General features: G+C 34.8%; 1 long non-coding RNA gene across 2 annotated transcripts in view; it reads right to left on the bottom strand.

Annotated features, from left to right (window-relative positions):
• The window catches only part of LOC138700628 (uncharacterized), a 901,578-nt gene that overhangs the window by 17,371 nt on the left and 860,554 nt on the right, over positions 1-23,653 (bottom strand). The window contains exon 6 of one of the 2 annotated variants that reach the window (XR_011332401.1): positions 1,066-3,446. The exons of the other annotated variant lie outside the window; for it this stretch is intronic. This is a non-coding gene — a long non-coding RNA (uncharacterized lncRNA). Of the gene's footprint in view, positions 1-1,065; positions 3,447-23,653 lie in introns of those variants that run through there. 2 annotated transcript variants of the gene reach the window in all.

Raw genomic sequence — 23,653 nt, forward strand, 5'->3', positions numbered from 1 at the left:
CAGTTTTTAAAAGTATAATCTTCTGGGCCTCTGGTGACATTTCTCGAGCGGACAAAGCTTGGCTTCGAACTATACGAGGGTACTTCAAGAAGTAAGGTAACAAAAGCTCTCTTGGACAAACTTTATTTCACAGGGAGATATACTGATACATAGGCTAATAGTAAGGAACTGGTACGCATTAGTTTCCAATATAGTCACCATGCTTGTCCAAACAATTGTTCCTACGGTAGACCAAGGAATCGATGCCGGCATAGAAGAAATCTGCTTCAAGCCCCTGAAGCCACTCATGACGGCTTGCATATCTTCAATGGTCCGAAGAGATGGAAAGCACTGGGTCCCAGGTTGGGGCTGTAAGAAGATTGGTCCAGTACATCCCACCGGAAGCGCCGTTTCGCACCGTATACCTCAACAAGTTGGGACGAATTTCTGCTAATAAGATGCCCTTCAGACGCAAAAACCGGATCACACTATGCAATTCCACGTTTGACCATGTTTCCGTTTGCGCAGCCATCTTACAGCTGATATTGCAAGGGTCTGACGTAACATATGTGCCATATAATGACGGAGTGATAAAGCTGCTGCGTCCCTAGCGAAAAATTCGAACAAGAGGAGGAATATGTCACCCGTAAAGAGCTCTTGTTACCTTACTTTTTAATCACTCTCGTATGTAGCAAGAAACGATTTCCAAGACTATATTTTCGACTTCAGTTTGCAGCCAAGTAAAGTTTAATAAAAGAGGAGTCCATTATTTTACTCTATTTTTCTAACGGTGATGATTGCATTAAATTTATAAATTAATTCATGTAAATACTATCAAGTCAGAAGTGTCTTCTTGAAGACGTCTTCAATCCTGAATTTAATTCTGTATATAGTCTTTATTTTGACACCAAATTAACTTTCTTACATGTTTAATTTCCATAACAGCTTGAAATACGTTATTTTTTTTAAGTACTTCATATGATTAAGCATATTTTAAGTTCTAAAATATTTATCGCATAACATTTTCGATTTAATGTATACACTGCTTATGTAAATAATTCAGGCCCACGTTCTCCGTCCCAGGAATCTGTGGAGTAACTTTGCGTATATGGGGGCGGAGTCTATCTGTGCCGGAGTGTATTGCGGGCAGCATCAGCTCGAGTCCGCTAAGGGATAAGATGCTCGTTGTAGAAGGTAGAGTAGAATTCGGATAGAATTATCCCCTCCTGCAAGCGATTGCTCGTTTCGTTAAAGCAATGCCTCCTGCCAGAGCAGTCATTGGCCCTAGCCCTTCCACATACAATTTGCGCAAAGGTCTTGTTTCGTTTTTCAACTCCACAGATTCCTGGGAAAGACCATAGTTTTGGTGACAAGAAGACTTTCGAAAACATACTGTACATAATATTTCCAATACAGTAGGTATATTCTAGTGATGTTTCTTCTTTTTACATTGATGCAGAGCGAGAGAATGATTATGAATCCATTACTTTCATTTTCGTAATGTGCTTATTTACCAATCTTGATGAAGCTATTTGCTTTTTTCTGTTAAAGCTTAATTACATAACAATCTACAACATAAGTAATTATACTATTTGTGTACTACCTGTTGAAGCGATTTCGTGTTTTAGTTCCTTATGTAACAATGCTGTATTAACTGAGCTGTTATCTAGCGTCGATGGCGTTGATTCGAATCAAAAAGGAAAACATCCGAGCTCAAGCACGGCGCACGAGTCCCGTCTTTGCTAGAGTGACTTATTCGTTACCCTAAAATTCCAACATCAAATGGTACCCAGTGAATACCAACGTTTGTAAATATTTAATACGTTTCTAACTGACTTATAATTAAAAAAATATATTTTTTTTAATTACGTCATACTAGTTGTACAGAACTCTATCTCTTTATGTTCATATATGCTTTTTATTGCTTAGCGGTAGCTTTACTAAGACTTCTTCCATAGCATCAAGCTTAATTCTAAGTTCGAGTATTGTTTTGTGTTTCTGTGGTGTTTGGTCAGAACATAATAACTCCAAAAATGACCTTTTTTTAGCTGAAAGCGCAACCCTATAAAACAGTTCTCTTTCGTTTGGTGTAGCCGTGATATTCCATCTGATCTTAATTTATTTTCATTCACATTTGTATGTAAACTAGAATTATGATGTGTATAGGAAAAGTGAAAATGAAAAATGCTTGTATCTCAAAACAAGTTTTTTGAAGTTATCATGTTTTCACCAAACACCACTGATTTCAGGTTTGCAACTTTATTTTCTTGTCGTTTGTTTATAATGTATTATGAAGTAATTTCCTGATATAGCGTTGTCTAATTTGCTCCCATCTATGTAAACATTTAGTCTGGAATTGGTATGGCACGAATTAGGAAGGAAACGAAGTTGGGAACTTCTTATCACCCTTAAAAATCAGTCATCCGCAGCAGGATTTAAACGTGCCGACATCGGAATCAATGGCAAGCACGTAACCACTGGACCACCGACGATGGCTGCGTGCAGGGTATTTTGCCTATTACTTTGGCTGCTAGATTTCTAAGTGGAAGAAGGTTATCGTCTTTGTTAGTTGTGGTCAGATGAAGTTTAAAATACAAGCGCATATTTTCTTAAAGAATCTCTAGGGCTTGATAGTTTTATGTTTTCTTTCTAAATTATTTGCTTGGCAGCTTCAGTAACTCAGAGCTAACGCACAGGTCTAACATCCAAGCGGCCCAGTTTTGATCCTCAGCATGATCGTGAAGAAATTTGTGGTGAACAAATCAAATCTTACATACTTTTTTCTCGGGGTACTTTCGCTTCGCTCTTTCATTTCACTAACATCTACAATAATTTAAAATAGACTAGGATGAAGTCACCAATGATCGAATAGGTTTCACGAGCTTAGGGCACTGGGCACTGGGGCAGGATGCGTCGGTCTTACGAATGCCATCCAGACTACATCTCGGACTTAAGAATAATCTATAAGTTATATTTATTTGCTCTGTTAAAATATTTGCGTTTAAGTACAATATTTACTGTAGCGTACAGGCCAACTGATAGTCCGCAATGTACAGAGTGTTAATGAACAACATTGAACTATTTTCACCGATGACAGAGCAGAGGGGTCCTAGACAAGCAATTTGAGTCACCGAATCATTGTCTATGGATTCAAATTTGCATATTATGGCATAAAATCTCCAAAGGGTATGCACGCCACTGATTCCTACTATTTGAAATTGTACGAAACGAAAGCGGAAGTTACATTTTAAAGGTATAGCGCACCGTTTGCCGAAAGGCGATAGCTTCGGCTTTCCACACTGGTAGCCCGGATTCGAATCCCAGAGAGTCCAACTGGAACTTGAGGACAAGCACGGTGTTGGGTGGTAGATCTTCGCGGAGTATTCCAGTTTCCCTTACAGGCATTTCACCATTGCTCCATTAATCCTCATCATACGGTGTTGTAGGCCTATAGTTTGTCTCCTATGCTGCAAAAAGGGCAAGGCATTAATAAAAAAAAATGTATATTTTAAAAGGCAAGAAACTTAAAATGGAATTCACTAATTCCACAAACAAAGATACAATGACAGGAAAACTAAATTAAAGTGCACAGTTTTTATAGATATTGCTCGAAATTGCTACTTCCAACAGAAATACTAAGACGACATAGAAAGATTCTCGTACCCTATCAAAGATTTCTGGCATATCACGAATAAATTCACGCCTAAGATTACGATAGATATCTCGCAACACTAGGGAAAAGGTATAACCGCAACAATTGTGAAAATATGAGTTCCGATTGCGTGCATTATGTGATTAGTTCATACATTTTGTAGATTATGATAACGTTGTTATATTATTAGCAATCCGGTTTCTCTCGATCACTAAGAAGGCGTTAAGTTGCTCGAATACAAACTGCAATGTTAGGCCTATTTCGTTCTACTATTGATTTACGAGTACAAAATTGTAATTACTTTAACGCTTAAGGACTTTACTAATAGACGGTAATTATACACAGTATTTAAAGGGTGTAAATGATATGTTGTTATTGAAGTGTTGTATCAGTGAAGAATTATGTTGTGTCAGTGTAGTGTGTTGTATCAGTGAAGTGTGTAGTGTAAGTGAAACGTGTTCCTGTCAGTGAAGCTTTATAGTTTATAGTGGCAGTGCAAAGTATTTGAACAGTGAAATGCTTTTGAAGTGTTAGTGAAATCAGAATAGAATCAGTGAAATGTGTCGTAGTTCCAGTGCAGTGAGTGAGTTGACAGCGAAATGAGTGTAATGTTGAAAGGTACTTGTGTAGATATGAACATATCATACTCGTGGGTTTTAGTTCGAACTTAGGTTTAAGATACAAATTAGATTTATTTCAAATGTTATTTCAAGTGATCGTTTCATTTAATTTAGGATATTCCCTGTTGTTGTTGTTGTTATTATTATTATTATTATTATAAATTATTATTAGTATTAATTATTAGTATTATTATTAATTGTATTTTTAATTTCAATTTCAATTTTACTTATTTCAAATATACAGAATAAAGAAATATAATTACAAAACAAACAAAGAGAAATACAAATAAAATAATACAAGCAATATAAAAAGAATAAGTTTATTATTGTAATTATTGAGTGTATTTAGTTACCACTGCCACCGGGTATATACCCATTGCAGTGTGAATAAATACATACATAGATATGCCTTGTATCATAGATATTTTACGTCGAGGCCTAGCTTCCCCATCTCAATTTGCTTGTCTAGGACCTCTCTATCATCACTGAAAATATTTCGGTGTGTTAGTGAACATTCTGTATAGGCCGCTGGTCACTGGCTGCATAGGAGCCCGTTCCGGACCGGCCTTCGAAATGTCTAAGCCAAACCTAAGAATGGTTACACATTTGTTCATGTTGTTAGGATAAGACTAGCCTATCTATATTCTTTAAGACTCTTTTAATATCAATACTTAGCTACAAAAAAGTGGACATAACTTGAATTTCTACAATTTGGAATTTCTCGTTAGAGATCTTTCCTTCTCCACTCTGTCCTAGAGTAGTGATCGACAGAATTTTTGTCATCACACTCCTCTAGCTGAAGAGGAGATGTGAAGTCGAAAGAGAGAAAACGCAAAGCAATAAATATAGTTTACACTCTTAAAATACAAGTTTGTGTTTTCGTAGATCTTTGCCAAAGGTTTGCTCCTTTGATTGCATTTGGTTTATCCTTTGCAATCTTTGGATTTACGAAAGGCTTTGGCCTATATTACACAAAATGGGACGATATTCTTTTACCCAGTTTGCGAATCTGCGGTTTCGAACTATTCGGCTCTCATCAGCACGACGAAGAAGTCGTGGAACGGTAATCTTGTCAGAAATATTACAAAAGCAAAGTCAAAAGGCGTAAGCCAAAAGACAAAGCAAAAGCAATTGACAATTTTGCTGAGTAGTTGGTACTGCTTCAAAACATCTGAAAAGCAAAGTCAAAAGACAAAGCAATAGCATTTGTGGAAGTGTATCAAACTCCACAATATGGAAATTCTCGTTAGAGATCTTTTCTTATCCATTCTATCCTTGAGTAGTGATCGACAGAATTTTTGTCATCACACTTCTCTAGCTGAAGAGGCGAATTGAAGCCAAAACAGAGAAAAAAACAAAAAAATAAATAGAGTGTACAACTCTTTAATACAAGTTTGTGTTTTCACAGATCTTCGAATTTACTACAAGTTGACGCTCAGAGCATGAATAAGAATCATAACAGACTAGATTTCAACTCATCTTTTCTTCTATCTCGTTCGTTTAATTGCACTCAAGATATGATTTTGTTCAATCTTATGCAATTTCAACTGCACACACAATGGCTTGTACTCAGCATTTTAATTGAGTCTTAGTCGTTGCGGGCCAAAAGATAGGGGATTATTTTTTGCGCAAGTTAATTTTAAAACCGTTTTAGCGAGCCAACACTACTGTCACTACAGATATTAGAAAATACTTAGTACCGAGAGAAGAATATTTCGCATCGAAAGTTATTAATGCAACCTACAACTTTCTGTTCGATTACTGCCTAACAGCGCGTAACATTGAGTTGGTAATAATAATCAAAGAATGGGCATAAAGTTAATCTAAGTGCCACCGGTGAAGCGTTTGAAGTGTTTTGTTAACGGAGGTATTATTTAACTTCAATTAAACACAAAACCCTGGACTTGTGCGGTCAACAATACGACTCCTCTTCAAGTATCGGCCATAAAAGGGCGCTTCCTGTCTACAATTTCAAACTCGTAACACCTCGACAAACAGAGATAATAACCCTGGACAATTACAACCGAGTCATGGTAAAGAGCAATACTCTTCATACTTCTGAATCAACATACTCTGCCTACTGACAATAACATGAAATTATTCGCAAAAGCGCAAAAAGCTCTTCGTCTAGAAATTCTAGTCCTCAGACTGAAGCAATAATGTTATTTTTTATGATCCATCCCCCTCAACTGTCCGGTTGTCAATCGATTTACCTATCCATTCATGATGTCCGTCTTCCTGCAGTGTACCTATCTGTCTATTCCTGTCCATGCAGCACTCGGCGTACTCGTAAGTTTCTTATTTATCTGTTTTAACTGTCCGTGTACCTACCGACCTGTTTATCTGTCTGTCCACCTTTCATGCCTACACGTTTATCCATTAATCCTTTAAGGTAATAATTAGGGCTCGGAAGTTGAAGATATATAAATTGCCTAAAAAGATCTTTAAAAAGACCTAAAGATATCCTAAAAGGGACCCAAAGACTGAAAAAGAGACATAAAAATGTGATCCAAATTAATTAATAATTTCAGTTTCAATTACATTATTTAATGAATATAGTTTTTCAAAAATACAAAATTCTGGTGGTATGCCACAGTGAGAAAAAAGTACAGTATATGAATGAAATGCTTCTCCTTTTAGACATTATATATATTTTTTAAATTAACATAATTTGAAAAATGAATTCCGTGTTTGTTAAAAAAAATACTTGGAGAATTTACAATGGACGATTTTTGCCACCTAGAATGAATTCAGCATATCCTGGAGTAAGAAATCGAAATTAGTATAACTAGAATATCTGACTTAACCACACTAGGGCTGCAGAAATTAGACTTTGGAAACTTTACCTCAGTTAGCATTGCAGTATATCACAATAGTTATCTCCAGGTTCTTAGGTGTAAAGGATCGTCGGTTTTCTGACAGCACGTTGCGAGAAACTTCTCTCCACATCAACGGATGTCATTGGTGCATACTTGAAGCAAGTGAGATCTCGTGGTGAATTGTAAAAATGGCAGTAAAAATGTAGTCGAAAGAAGCTGAAGTTGCAAAAAAAGCCATTAAGACCTAAAAATAGGCTAAAAAGGACCAATAAGCTGAAAAACACCGAAAAAGGGCAAAAAAAGGACAAATAAAGCCCACCTTTTTCTGGTCTACAATGACCCAAAATGAACATATATTATGTTGGGCCTCGTCTTCGGACATCGAAAAAAAAAAGTATTTTTTCTCAACTTCCGAGCTCTAGTGATAATCTTAGTTACACTTTACTTCAATGGCGAAGTCAGAAGCCAGGGTTTCATTTCAATTAACGTAATAAAAAATAACTAAGGTAGATTTCAATAACACTCGTCACTTTTTTTTGCTTCTACAATCCGGATTAAACCTTATTCTCTTAAGATTCTGTTTGCCTTAATTTTTTTTAAATTTCTTTCCTTCTTTCCACCACCTTCTGAATTCCACGTTTTCAGATCTCTAATTCTTGCAGCTATTTTTTCCTTGATATCCCATACCTACAATCCATCCTTTGCAGTTCCACAGTGAGGCAGGCTGACCATTACTCCGAAGCGGTGAACGTAAATTTTAAATATATTTTCCTTAATCATAATGGCTGCTAATTTTAATCTGTGAGCAAACGAGAAGAAAACACACACGGAGATTTAATTACTCTAAGAATTCATTGTCTAATGTCAGATAGGTATGACAACAATTGCCCTTCATTTTTCTTTGATTAATAATAATAATAATAATAATAATAATAATAATAATAATAATAATAATAATAATAATAATAATAATAATCCATGTATTGTGGGTCCCTATCACCACGGCATGGCGCGTCCTCAGGTTGCGGATAGAGGAGACGGCCTCCAGATATGGAGGGTAGCTGCGAATATATTGAATAAGCAGTCGTGGACAGCCGATAAGGGGTGGTCCTCCAGCTTGGGGGTTGGGCGAAGGGCTAACAACCCATCACCGTAAAAAAAACAGCTTGTTACGTATCCCTATAATAAGCCTCGGAATAGGACTGATTCTCTGGCACGACCACAGCAAAGGAATAAGGTTTTGAGATTTGGCACTTGGAACGTAGGCCTAACTAGTCTTTATAGAACAGGAGGGGTAACATTAGTAGCAAAAGAACTAGCCAGATATAGAATAGACTTCGTGGGAGTACAAGAGGTTAGGTTAGATGGGAATGGCATATCACAAATAGGAGATTACTTGTTGTATTATGGGGAAGGAAACAATAATCACCAATTAGGAACAGGATTCTTTGTTCATAAAAGAATAAAATCAGCAGTAAAAAAGGTCGAATTTATCAGTGACAGGTTATCATATTTAGTACTTAAGGGTAGATGGTGCGACATCATGGTTATAAATGCTCACGCCCCTACAGAAGAGAAAGACGACCATATAAAGGATAGCTTCTATGAAGAATTGGAACATACTTTTGATCAGTTCCCTAGATATCACATGAAAATTTTATTGGGGGATTTCAACGCTAAAGTAGGACGGGAGGAGATTTTTAGACCAACTATTGGAAAAGAGAGCCTACACGCAATTAGTAGTGACAATGGAGTTAGATTAGTCAACTTTGCCACATCGAAAAATTTAATTGTCAAAAGTACAACATTCCCCCATAAGGATATACATAAATATACTTGGACTTCTCCAGATGGATTGACACACAACCAAATTGATCACATCTTGATAGATAAACGGAGACATACTAGTATAGTAGATATTCGAACTTTCAGGGGTGCAGACTGTAATTCTGACCATTATTTGGTGATTGGAGAATTAAGAGAAAGATTATCAGTAGCCAAGCGAGTAGAGCAACAAGTTAATATTACTAAATTCAATATCTTGAAATTAAAGGACGAGGAAGCTAAGCAAAATTATCAGGTCGAAATTTCGAATAGGTTTGCCACTTTAGAAAGTTCCGACGAAGTTGAGAAAGAATTAGATGTTAATAGCGTGTGGGAAAATATCAGAGATAGTATCAAAATTGCAGCTGAGCAGAGCATAGATTATTATGAAACTAAGAAAAAGAAACCGTGGTTTGATGAAGATTGTTGCATGGTAGTAGAAAGAAGGAAACAGGCAAAATTGAAATTCTTACAGGATCCAGTTGAGGAGAAGAGAGATAATTATTTCAATGAAAGACGGGAAGCAAGTCGTACACTTAGGAATAAAAAGAGAGGTTACTTGAAGGAAAAACTGAATGAGGTAGAAACAAATAGTAAGAATAAAAACATTCGAGATTTATATAAGGGTATAAAGGAATTTAAGAACGGATATCAGCCAAGGTTAAACGTGATCAAGGATGAGAATGGTGACTTGCTTGCAGACTCTCCATCAATCCTAAACAGATGGAAAAACTATTTTGCGCAACTACTAAATGTACATAGGCCAAATAGAAATGATCGGGACGAAATTGAAATACAAACTGCTGAGCCATTTATACCCGAACCCACACTTTCAGAAGTCGAAATTGCGATAGAAAATCTGAAAAAGTACAAGTCTCCAGGTATCGATCAAATTCCGGCAGAATTAATACAAGAGGGTGGAAGTGCATTATATAGCGAAATTTATAAACTTGTACTTGCTATTTGGGGAAAGGAAATTGTACCAGAACAATGGAAGGAGTCCATAATTGTACCTATTTTTAAAAAGGGGGACAAAACCAACTGTGGTACCTTTCGAGGAATATCACTTTTGTTGACGTCGTACAAAATTTTGTCCAATATTCTTTTGAGAAGATTAACTCCGTACGTAGATGAAATTATTGGGGATCATCAGTGCGGTTTTCGGCGTAATAGATCGACTATTGATCAGATTTTTTGTATTCGACAGATAATGGAGAAAAAATGGGAGTATAAGGGTACAGTACATCAGTTATTCATAGATTTCAAAAAGGCATATGACTCGGTTAAGAGGGAAGTATTATATGATATTCTTATTGAATTTGGTATTCCCAAGAAACTAGTTCGATTAATTAAAATGTGTCTCAGTGAAACATACAGCAGAGTCCGTATAGGTCAGTTTCTATCTGATGCTTTTCCAATTCACTGCGGGCTAAAGCAAGGAGATGCACTATCACCTTTACTTTTTAACTTCGCGCTAGAATATGCCATTAGGAAAGTTCAGGATAACAGGCAGGGTTTTGAATTGAACGGGTTACATCAGCTTCTTGTCTATGCGGATGACGTGAATATGTTAGGAGAAAATCCACAAACGATTAGGGAAAACACGGAAATTTTACTTGAAGCAAGTAGAGCGATCGGTTTGGAAGTAAATCTCGAAAAGACAAAGTATATGATTATGTCTCGTGACCAGAATGTTGTACGAAATGGAAATATAAAAATTGGAGATTTATCCTTCGAAGAGGTGGAAAAATTCAAATATCTTGGAGCAACAGTAACAAATATAAATGACACTCGGGAGGAAATTAAACGCAGAATAAATATGGGAAATGCGTGTTATTATTCGGTTGAGAAGCTCTTATCATCCAGTCTGCTGTCCAAAAATATGAAAGTTAGAATTTATAAAACAGTTATATTACCGGTTCTTCTGTATGGTTGTGAAACTTGGACTCTCACTCTGAGAGAGGAACATAGGTTCAGGGTGTTTGAGAATAAGGTGCTTAGGAAAATATTTGGGGCTAAGCGGGATGAAGTTACAGGAGAATGGAGAAAGTTACACAACACAGAACTGCACGCATTGTATTCTTCACCTGACATAATTAGGAACATTAAATCCAGACGTTTGAGATGGGCAGGGCCTGTAGCACGTATGGGCGAATCCAGAAATGCATATAGTGTGTTAGTTGGAAGACCGGAGGGAAAAAGACCTTTAGGGAGGCCGAGACGTAGATGGGAGGATAATATTAAAATGGATTTGAGGGAGGTGGGGTATGATGATAGAGACTGGATTAATCTTGCACAGGATAGGGACCGCTGGCGGGCTTATGCGAGGGCGGCAATGAACCTTCGGGCTCCTTAAAAGCCATTTGTAAGTAAGTAAGTAAGTAATAATAATAATAATAATAACAATAGTAACAATAATAATAATAATAATAATAATAATAATAATAATTTCAGATGTTTAAAATTTGATTTTAAAATCTAAAGTACAGTATTTTCATACACAAATACGTACATATCACCCGATCAATATGGTAAGCTTATATAGCGAGGCAAAATTCAAAACATAATAATAATAATAATAATAATAATAATAATAATGATTTATTTAACCTGGCAGAGTTAAGGCCATACGGCCTTCTCTAACACTCAACCAGGAGTAAAAACTGCGTTAAAGAAACACTACAAATTTACAAAGTACACACAAAACTGAATAAGATAATAATAATAAAATGTAAACAACAAGTAAGAAGAAATCAGACATAATATATAACATACAGAAAGAAAGAAAAAAGCATAATAAAATGTGAACAGCAGGTCAAAAATAAATGAGGCCTACAAAGTATAAAAAAATAAGAATTATTGATAATAATAATAATAATAATAATAATAATAATAATAATAATAAATAAGAATAGTAATGATAATAATAATGATAATAATAATATTAATAATAATAATAAATAAAATAATAATAATAACAGGCCTAATAGCAATAATAATACTAATAGTAGTAATACAATAGTGCAGTACAAAGCATACAATGAATACAATATTTTTAAGTATACACAGTAAGGAAAATTATGTTTATATGTAGCTCAACTTATCACATTAGAGATATACCATTATCGGAAAATATGAAAACAAAAATATAAAATAAGTTAAATATCACTAGAACATAAAAAAAAATGTGAATACGTGGAAACATGCAATACAACACTTGTCATAATAGTAAGTTAGTTTGGCAACTCGTCATAAGATAACTTTCTAACTTGGATTTGAAAGATTTCAATGTTCGGCAGCCCTTGACTTCAGGCGGCAGAGAGTTCCAGTGACTGCTGTTATCGATTCGCGGACTGTTATTGCTGAAGTCGAATATAAAGACCTGCTTTCCGATTTAAATTCGCTTAAGCTTTTATTGTCAAACTGTAATATAAATTTTATCAAAATAAATTTGGGCTATTTGCTTTGATTATTTAAATGATGCATTGAACATTAACTAGTTATTACTCATACGGTACTAAAACTTCAAATAGGCCTACGTACCCATTATCTATAATTTCTTTAGTTTCAATTAGGCCTAATCATGCCTGAAAATTGCAAAATATTTCGTAACGAAGAAATTTAGAAATTACTCTTAAAATAGATCTACGATAATAGGCCTACGACAAATTATTAGTGAAGGGCAAGGTGGGGGATATGGGTAACTGTGTTAAATAAAACTCCTTGTTTTTTCAGTGCTGAGACGTGTGAAACTAGTCATGGAAGGACAAAGTAAAGATTTCCTTCATGCAATTGAAATGAAAAAGGTAAGTAAGTGTAAATATGCCCCTGTAACCTAAGTTTGTTTACACCGTTCTTCTCCGCTTACAAATTGATACTGACTGACAAAACACACAGTTTGAGCATGGACAATTTGGAGGAGATTATTTTATGTACTGCAGAGAAAATTATAATTGAAAGTGTTGCAATTTGTTTGATGCCATAACTTTCATTTCTTAGAAATAAATAACAATTTCAGGGCCTATTGTAGCATTTAGTCCCGCGCCGTGGCGTCGTGGTCTAAGGCATGATGCCTAGGACTCGCGTTACGGAATGCGCACTGGTTCAAATCCTCATGGGGGAAGAAATTTTCTCATGAAATTTCGGCCGTGTATGGGACTGGTGACCACCCAGTATCGTGACGCACTGGGGAGCTACGATAGGTAGCGAAATTTGGTTACGAAAGCCAGTTATAACGGCTAACCACACGATACCTCCATTTTGGTTGGATGATCGTCCACCTCTGCTTCGGCATGTGGACGTGAGGCCAGCAGCCGGCTGGTCAGTCTTGGTCCTTCATGAGCTGTAGTGCCATGGATTTGGGATTGTAGTATTTAAGTGCCTATTTTATCAGTATATAAACATACATAGTGCCTAAACATAGGCCTACATAGGCTATTTTTATAGTGCCCAAAAATCCCAATCTACTCGTACAATCAGAAATCTTGTAAATATACTACTCGAAATTTTTGAGAACAGTGTGATCTGTAGATTATGTCGTGAACTTTTTTCTGTAATCAAGGTATCATAAAATGTTATCTTTGACTACCTCGATAAGAGAAGACACGTAGGCCCTCCAAATTCAGGATTAACAATTATTGTAATTAGTGCAAATAATCATTGTCATGAAACTCCATACAGCTACGTTGGTAATTGCTTGATGTTGTTAATTGCACTTTGTTTGTAATGCAGATTGCAAACTCCTACCCACGCTCCCTCTCCCTTGTACGCGGCCTGCGTAACTAATTTGTTTTATAATCTTGTCATATGGCTCCTGTTCTTGCGTCAGCCGTTCCGTGTGCAGGCGTCTGCTTCTGTCTGTTAATTCCATGCAAAGTTCAACATCACTAAATCTTTTGTTATTGTTTGGTTAATATAAAGGTCATGATGCATAAACTTACCTTCTTTACGTTCGGTTTCTGAAAGATTTCTAAAAAGTCACAAATATTTATTATTATTATTATTATTATTATTATTATTATTATTATTATTATTATTATTATTATTATTTGAACGCTCCCTTCTGTCCCCATGTTAATTAAGTATTCTGTTGTAACATAAACATGTTTTAATGTTATTGATAGACAGTTTCCGGTCCTGAAGTGAGAAGTTCATTGTTACATTAATGTGACCCGTTGCGCGAAAAGGGACCTAAAGTCGTGAAAGGAAATTTTGCAGGAGAATAAAATAACGAATTTGCGGTGTAAAAACTGCATTTCTATGTTTTGTCATCTTGCGCTACCTGTAGGATTTTTTACATACTAAACTAGGACATAGTTTTACACAGTGCTTCTTAAATACCTGAATCTTTCTTATAGTTGCTAAAAAACAAGTAAAAACTTTAATTGCATTTTTCTCGAAAAGTACATCCTTCCAAACTCTAAACTGGCTACGGCTTAACAAACGTAGAAATTTTCATTCTCTTGTTCTCCTTTTCCAAGTCCTTCACACCTCTACACCTACTTACCTTGCCTCCCGTTTCAGTTACCTGTCATCATATCATAATCTCTTCATACGCACGCAAAATAGCCTCATACTAGCCATACCAACACATAAGACATCATCGTATTCATCATCATACACAATCTCGCTTTCGCGCTTGTGGAATATCCTACCCAGTGACATCAGAGACTGTCGGAATTTAGTAGCGTTCAAAAGCAAACTTATTAAGCATTTTCTTACTGCGTAGAGTAGTTTAATTTTTACTTAGTTAATAAAAAAAATTCTCTCTTCTTAATTTTTACAATGAACTGTCCAGCTTTTATTAGTCTGTTAATCTTTTAGTACTTTGATTTTTATTGTATTTGTAAATTTAATATTAATTGTAATTATAATTGTAATTGTATTCTTAATATTGTAGTTGTAATCCCCTGGTAGAGGGGAAGAGAAGGCCTGATGGCCTTATCTCTACCAGGTTAAATAAATAAATAAATAAATAAATAAATAAATAAATAAATAATGTAACATCAATATTCAATAAGTAATAAGCCCTACATTAAAAACTATAGCACCTAGAACCATGAATTTTTTTTAATGCTCGGTATTTCATCCTCTTTTTGAAGAAAAATCCGACTTTAGGTCCCACTTCCTGTAACTAGTCACATACTTTTTTTTACTTGGTTATTTAACGACGTTGTATCAACTATTGGGTTATTAGCGTTGATGGAATTGATGATAGCGAGATGGTATTTCGCGACATGAGACCGAGGATTCGCAATATATTACCTGACATTCGCCTTACGGTTTGGAAAAATCCAAACAGGTAATCAGCTCAAGCGGGAATCGAACCCACGCCCGAGCGCAATCCCGGGTCAGCAGACAAACGCGCTACCGCCTGAAATACGCCTGTGGCTGTTTCATTTATTAGGCCTCCTGTTAACGAGGGGAAATGAACATAATAGTCTACCGTTGAGTATTGTGCCGAAACAGACCAATTAGAATGTAGTAAGAGTACAATATCAGGCAACGTAACCATGTGAACTATAAGCCAATAAAAATTTAACCTAATTCCACTTCGTAGAAAGATAGATCACGTCAAAATCAACAGATGATGTCAATATCTAATTTTTCGCATTGGGGAGAGTTAGGCCACTGTTGCGCTGACCTCTCAATTGGACATCCAAAATAATAAAAATAATAATAATAATAATAATAATAATAATAATAATAATCACCATCATCATCATATCTCAAACACAAAACATGACACTTCTATCTTCCTGTTCTGTATGTATGCAGTTATAAAGGTGATCTGATTACCTAACTCAGTCCACAAATTTTAATTGCGACGTGTGGCAAGTTATCCTCTGTACAATTTTTGGAAATGTATGTAGGCTATACAGCTTACAAATTGAGGTTAAGTTAATTTTTTCCGAATATCTCAAAAGGGTGTTTAAAGGGATGGGTCGTAATTATGGTTTCATTGCTGCCTATCAGTTTGTGATCTGAAGGTGATCACAAAGAGGATACTTTATACCTAAGTTTCTAAATAACCTGTGGCACTCTGGTAGGGTGCGAAAATTATAGAGGCGATGGCCGTCCTTTACAATTTCCGACAGAAAGGAGCTCATGCCTCGAGGGACGATCCGATCCAATATCAACATCTCAAACACATTGGAATTTCTTTTTCTTGCGTACCTTTCAAAGGTTTTTATTTACATTTTGTTCAACTGCATTAAAGCATCTCGAATTTAAAGCACTGTGTTTTCTGCTTTTAGGAAAAGTAACCAAAATTTGACCAAAGTAACTACTTTCAACAGCCCTAATTTAAGGCCTGACATCTATCGTGCGCCGGACAGTCCCCTTGTGGACATTTTTGTCCTTTTCTATTGTAATGTTACAAGCTGTGTAAAATGGACGTTCCGAATCGTGTTAAACCTATCACACAATAGTTCCTGCGTGTATATGCGGGTAGTGCACAAGGTTAAATTAAATACGAAAATATTATGCAGCGACGTGATTAAATGGTAAGGAAAGGAAACAGGAGAAAGGAAAAACTAAAATAAGAAAGAAAAAAGAAATAATGAAAGCTATAAAGAAAGGAGTTGGTCTAAAGGAAGGAAAGGGGAAATAACAAGGAAGAGAATGTAGGAACACATAGACAAAAATAAAAGCAAAAAAAAAAAATAGGACGAAAGCAAAAAAATAAAAGAAAGAAAGATGTAAGGAAGGTGAGGAAGCGATGGCGAGAACAAAAAAGGAAAGAGAAGGGACGAAAAAAGAATGAAAGAACATAGCAGTTCATGAGAAGGAAAGAAAGAAAGAGATATTTTTTTTTTTTTTCTTTATCGACATATTTTACTCCGATAAGTTAATAATAATAATAATTTATTTATTTAATCTGGCAGAGCTAAGGCCAGTAGGCCTTCTCTTCCGCCCAGCCAGACTCTAATTCTAATTAAATACATTTGCTTACATAGTTATTACCAGGGAAAGGATTTATATGTAAATACATATTTACTTATAAAGCTAATATAATTTATATTTTGCATTATCTTTATGTTTCACAATGTGTAGGGTTGAAAAATCCTACTTTTATTTTCCATATTTTTCCATATTTTAGAGTTTAGTACATATTTTCGTTAATTTCCATATATTTTCCATATTTCATATAAAACAGTCCATATTATATTAGGTTTAACAATAAAACAAAACAAAATTCCATTAACTTTTAAAAATACATTTCAACAATAGAGATTTAAACACATGTTCAGTAATCCCTTTAACATCAGAGTTATTTGAAAATTAGCAGTCCTATCAACAATGGGAAAGTAAGTTACAAAACTGTATTAATTTAATTTAAAATTTTTAACAGACTTCAGTTGTGCAGCTCAACAGTTAAATGCCAGTCAGAGTACACATAGGTTCAGTTTTGTAAATCATACTATAAAGACGGTAAATATGCCAAAAGTACGTCATTCAGTCAATTTAAAATCAAAACTAACAAGTTACATTTCAGAATTTAAAGAAGATGGTTTATCAACTGACAATAAAATATTATTTTGTAATTTGTGTCAGTGTGCAGTATCATCTACACAAAAGTTCCTGGTGCAACAACACATTACAACTAGTAAACATCAGGCCAACAAACAACTAAATTCCAAGCAGAGACAATTGTTTTTAACACAACCAACAACATCGAATGTAAGATCTGAGTTTAACATCGACCTGTGCCGTTCTCTCATCTCTGCTGATATTCCTCTCTACAAACTAAAGAATAAGGTCTTCAGGGAATTCCTTGAAAAATATACTCAACATACAATCCCGGATGAGTCAACACTTAGGAAGACGTATGCTCCATCCATCTACGATGAGACAATACAGAAGATAAGAGATGAAATTAAAGATAGTTCAATTTGGGTTTCCATTGATGAGACTCCCGACAAAGAAGGTAGACTTGTTGGTAATGTAGTTATCGGTTTGTTAAGTGAACAATATTCTGAACGAATTCTTTTACATTGTGATGTTCTAGAAAAGTGCAATAACAAAACTATAGTTAAACTGTTCAACGAAGCTATGGGTATCCTGTGGCCAAAGGGTATTATGTACGATAATGTGTTATTCTTTATTAGCGATGCTGCCCCTTATATGGTCAAAGCTGGACAAGCATTATCTGTTGTATATCCTAAATTGACTCATTTTACTTGTGTGGCGCATGCATTTCATCGTGTGGCAGAAGTGGTCAGAGACAATTTCCCTAAAGTAGATTTGTTGATTTCATCAGTGAAAAAAGTATTTCTCAAAGCTCCCAGTAGAGTTAACGTGTTGAAAGAAATGTACCCTGAAATTCCATTGCCACCAAAGCCAATTTTAACTAGATGGGGTACATGGCTAGAAGCAGTTGAATATTATGCCGAACATATAGACTCTATTAACAATGTTCTCCTTGCATTGGACTCTGAAGATGCAGTCTCAATTGATACTGCGAAAACAGTTACCTGTGACATAAGTGTGAAGAATGACTTAGCTCACATTCAGCATACATTTTCATGCATCATAAAAACGCTCAAAAGTCTCCAAAATAGGCACCTTTCACTATCTGAAAGTTTTGAAATTATAAATAGTACTGTGGAACAACTGAATCGTGGTAGAGGTAAAGTTGCAGATGCAGTAAGAGCTAAGGTGGACACTGTACTTTCAAAAAACCCTGGATATGAAGAACTACAAAAGGTTGTTGCTGTGATGAGTGGTGAATCAACAGTGAAGATTAACTTGGACTTATCCCCAGCAGACATTGTGAAATTGAATTATGTACCAGTTACTTCTTGTGACGTCGAACGCTCTTTTAGTCAGTATAAATCTATCCTCAGAGACAATAGAAGAAGATTCACTTTTCAGCACTTGAAAGAAATGTTTGTAACCTATTGTTATGGTAACAGACAATAAAAATTGTGTTTTGTTGAAACTACATTGGAAGATAAGGTACGTCCATTATATTTTTTGTTTAGTTTGATTAAAATGTACCAATATTTAACGTACATAGTCATTTTTTTATAATTTTAAGTCCATATTTAATTCCATATTTTGGTAAAAATCCATATTTAATTCCATATTTTGGTAAAAATAACTACATATATATTTACATATTTCATATATTTTTAGTCCATATAAATCCGTTCCCTGGTTATTACATTAATATCTAGATCATAAAACAACATGAAAGTAAATGATGAAAATTGGATAACTAATGTTAGTGTGACAATAATAAACACTGGTAAGAAATAGTTATAATAATAATGATAATAATAATAACAATAATAATAATAATGGTAATTATAATAGTAATAATAATAATAATGAGATAATTTATATATTTATCCGTGATATATATAACCATTAAACACTGAGAAACCTGAAACAGCTATTATTGTTGACAATAATTGTTAGAAAAATATCTCGTTAACCTATTCTTAAATTGATTTGATGTCTGACAGTCCCTGACATTACTCGGTAGGGAATTCCAAAGTCGAGGAACAGCCACAGTGAAAGAAGATGAATATGAGGATGTTCGGTGGGAGGGAATGGATAATATTGAGGAGTGTTGTGATCGTGTGTCTAGGTTATGATGGGTGGATAAATTTTGAAAACGAGACGCAAGATAGACAGGAGTGGAGAAATGTAATATGTGAAAGAGAAGGGAAAGACAGTGGATTTTCCTACGATCTTCTAGACGGAGCCAGGACAACATTTCGAGGGATGGTGTTACGTGATCAGCCCGGCGAATATTGCAGACGAAACGGACGCACATATTATGAACACGTTGTAGTCTCTGCGCCGAAGTAACGCTTAGGTCAGTAAGCAGAATATCACAGTAATCGAAGTGGGGCATCACGAGTGTTTGCACTAACATTTTTTTCATGGAAAGGGGTAGAAAATTCTTCAATCGTCTAAACGAGTGGATTAATGAAAATACCTTTTTGCAGGTTTCTGCAACTTGAATGTTCCAATTTAAAATATTAAACGTAAGTAGAAAAATTAAGAGAAAAAAAAAAAAAGAAATGAAAAGTAAATACTCTGTGGCAATTTTCAGAAACCATTTGTATGGAATTACTTCCATCAACAATGAATTTTATATCTATATGAAGGGTTCAGAACCATAGTGGGCCAAGCGCCATTTACTAAAACCGTAGAAAACAAGGGTTAAAATGAAGTTATCACCATAATACAATGGAAACATATAGCAAGTAGTATAAAGTATACACATTAAAACTAAATGATATGTCAATCTTCATTAAACTATGGTATACACTTACCTTTAACTCTTGCTTTCTCCGTTTTTAATAAATAGAGCTTGGCCTTCATATGTATTATTACTGTTCTTTGTTGATTTCGTTATATAATTTTGTTTGGAAATTACTAATTTAAAAGATACGGCATCATTTTCTAATTTATTTTACGCATTACATTGTTCAGGAAATTTGTTAGGTATTACTGAACATTTCTTCTGAATCCATGTATTCATATTATATATAAATAACGTGTGTACATTTTTTGCTATTGTGTAAAATTTGCAAATTCAAATATGAATCAAATTGTCAAACAGCAAGAGAAAAATAATGTAAAAAGAAAGAATAAACAAAATAAGGGAATAAAGTAGGAAATAAGGAAAGAAAAAAGTAGGAGGAAGAGAGAAAAAGAAAAGGGATAAAGAAGGAATAAAGAAGAAATAAAAGAAGGTGGTAAGAAAGAGGTAAGGGCGGAGAAATGGGAGAAGAAGAGAAAACAAGGAAAAGCAAAATTAAGAGGAGAGAAAAAGAGAGGAAGAATTAAATAAGAATATAACTAAAAAACGGGAAGAAAGGAGAGGATGGTATAACGCTGAAATGCAAGAAAGGAACGGATAAACATTATACAAGAGAAAGAAAGAAAAAACGTTGGAGACAAGGAAAGTAGGCCTAGAGACAGAAAAGCAAGCAAAGATGAAAGTTGAGAAGTAAAGTAAATGAATAATAAAGTATGAAAAGAAGAGGAAAAGAAAAGAGATAGAAAACAAAAAGGAGAAAGAAAAGTACGAACATAAATTTAATATAGAAAGGAAAGTCCAATTATGGGCCTCGGTAAGTATCTGCATTCTGTTTCAGAACTAAGTGAAAAGTCTAATGTACTGTATGTAATTGTTCAGTAAAACGTTAAAAGCAATATCCAGTAAAAATAAATCTACAAGTTGTAGGCAGTTTGTTAGCAGCGCTGTTATCTCCGGGCATAATAATGAGGAAGATACGTGTTGCTAGAGTGCCCACACATTGTCGTGATGTTTGTATTTCTGCATGACATGTTTATGCGTCCTGCTGGCTACGGCCAGCTCACGATACCTTCACGCTGTTGGTATTGCCTGCTGCAACGAAAATTAAACTCAGGGAATAAAAATAATTCCAACAAAATCTCTCAATAAACGCTCGCTTTCACATTCTCTAAGGCAATTACATTTTATTTTAACCATATTTTCGAATGTGCCTTAATTCGGTATTATCAAGCAAAATCGTATTTTGTATTAATTCTTTTACGTATTTTTATGTTAGCCAACACCGTACAGCCAGGTCAGATTAGCATAAAGCACTTAGAGTACATAGTCGTCCTCGAGGTCTACTGCTGACTGTGTTAGCCGTTAAATTCGAAGTGTGCTGCTTCAAATCGGACCGAGAGCGATTGGCATGACTTCCTTCTGGAGTGAAGTAAAGTTGTTGAACTCCTGTCGTAGATTTACAAAATTAAAAAAGTCTGTCCCTAGTATATGACTCCGGGAAAAAGTTGTCGATCATTTCTTTCCCACGTTGAATTTCGACCTCTGCAGCTGAAAGCGTCGTTAAACTTAAATAAAATATTGCTACTACATGTGTAGATAATATTAAAACACAAATAGTGTATATTTTACGAGTAACTCAACTATTTACAAATTCATAATCGTGGCTAAATAATTGTTACAATAAAACACTTTTAAATATTTTATTAAAAAATCAAATAGGCCTACTATTAATTATACTTACTTAAGGAACCCACAGGTTCATTGCCGCCCTCACAGAAACCCGTCATCGGTCCCTATCCTGTGCAAGATTAATCCTCTCTCTATCATCATATCCTACCTCCCTCAAATCTATTTTAATATTATCCTCCCATCTACGTCTCGGCCTCCCCAAAGGTTCCGAGGCTTATTGTATGGATTCGTAACAAGCTGTTTTTTTACTGTGATGGGTTGTTAGCCCTTCACCCAACCCCCAAGCTGGAGGACCACCCCTTATCGGCTGTCCACGTCTGTTTATTCAATATATTCGTAGCTACCCTCCATATCTGGAGGCCGTCTCCTCTATCCACAACCTGAGGACGCGCCATGCCGTGGTGATAGGGACCCACAATACATCGACTATTAATTACAAATCCTAAAAATATAAGATAATATAATTATCATGTAATTAACATTTGCAATTTTGTAGTTGCTAGATTCGTTTTAGCATGCACCTCCGGAAGGTTTTCGTTACTTTAACTTCCTCATTAAAGTTAGTCAAAATATAATATAGAAAGTCGTGATTTTGCAGAAAATGTATTCAGAAATTTTCACAGAAATACACTTCTTCAACACTTCTGATGTTAAAAACAAGGACATTTAAGCTAAAAAGTAAAGAAATTACTCGAAATTCTTATTCCCTTTAAAAACAATGAAGTGAAGAATAAAGATCAGATACTGTATCTTGTCGGGAATGTGGTGTGATGTTTTGATAAATTCAAAAATATTCCCTAACTAATGCTATAGTAATTGCGCAAAAATCTGTATATTATAAGGTGATGAATTTGTACATTTTTTTTTTTTGCAGCCCATTGACGCATTGGAATTCCGAACTTTAGACAGACCTATAGGCTATACGGGTATTATTTACATCTTGATCTGACTACAGTGTAACATTAAAGCACAGTATTATGTGAGAGAATCACTTGTAAAAAGGAATAAGCTTTACATCGTAGCAAAACCAACACTATAATTACATGGTTATGGGTGAAGTGAAGTAGCCTAATATTTATGAAAATAAAGCTAATCATATAAAAGTACATCAAGATCTTGACATAGTCAGTTCTACTAATCGACATTTATTTAAAGTACAGTTAAATTTAACAAAAACAGTTTTCCTACTGGCATTTATGTAACGTTTTAAATAATAATAATAATAATAATAATAATAATAATAATAATAATAATAATAATAATACAAACATGCCCCATAATTTTTACACAATTGAATTTTATGTTGTTTCATAAAATGCATACCTAACTGCAGTAAAATACAAGTTACGCTAAACAAAGCTTTTATCAAAAATTACTTATTTCATTCCTTCATTGAGAATCTCGTTTTAATTAAAATAGGATAAGATGATAATAATATAGCAATTTTGGACCATTGGCAAAATGTGAATGACCAAGAAATTGAGATCCCCACAGGATGTCTGTCTCACACCAACTTTGTTCGTAACAAAATTATTGTAGGCTACAACTCAATTCAGAACTAAGAGAGTTCTTTTGAAGTTTCTCTGATTCTATTACTTAACTGAAAACTTCTACAAAATTATTTTTTTCTGTTTTTTTTTTATGAGTGTCATTAAATGACATGTACTTATAGTCCGATACTCAAAATTGAAAAGCAGTAATTTTGTAACTGCATCAGATATTCATAATTTTATGAAATGCATACATTTATAAACCGAGAAATAATAACTTACGTATATATTATTAGAGC

The sequence above is a fragment of the Periplaneta americana genome, chromosome 1 (genome assembly GCF_040183065.1).
Source record: "Periplaneta americana isolate PAMFEO1 chromosome 1, P.americana_PAMFEO1_priV1, whole genome shotgun sequence".
Classification (NCBI taxonomy): domain Eukaryota; kingdom Metazoa; phylum Arthropoda; class Insecta; order Blattodea; family Blattidae; genus Periplaneta; species Periplaneta americana.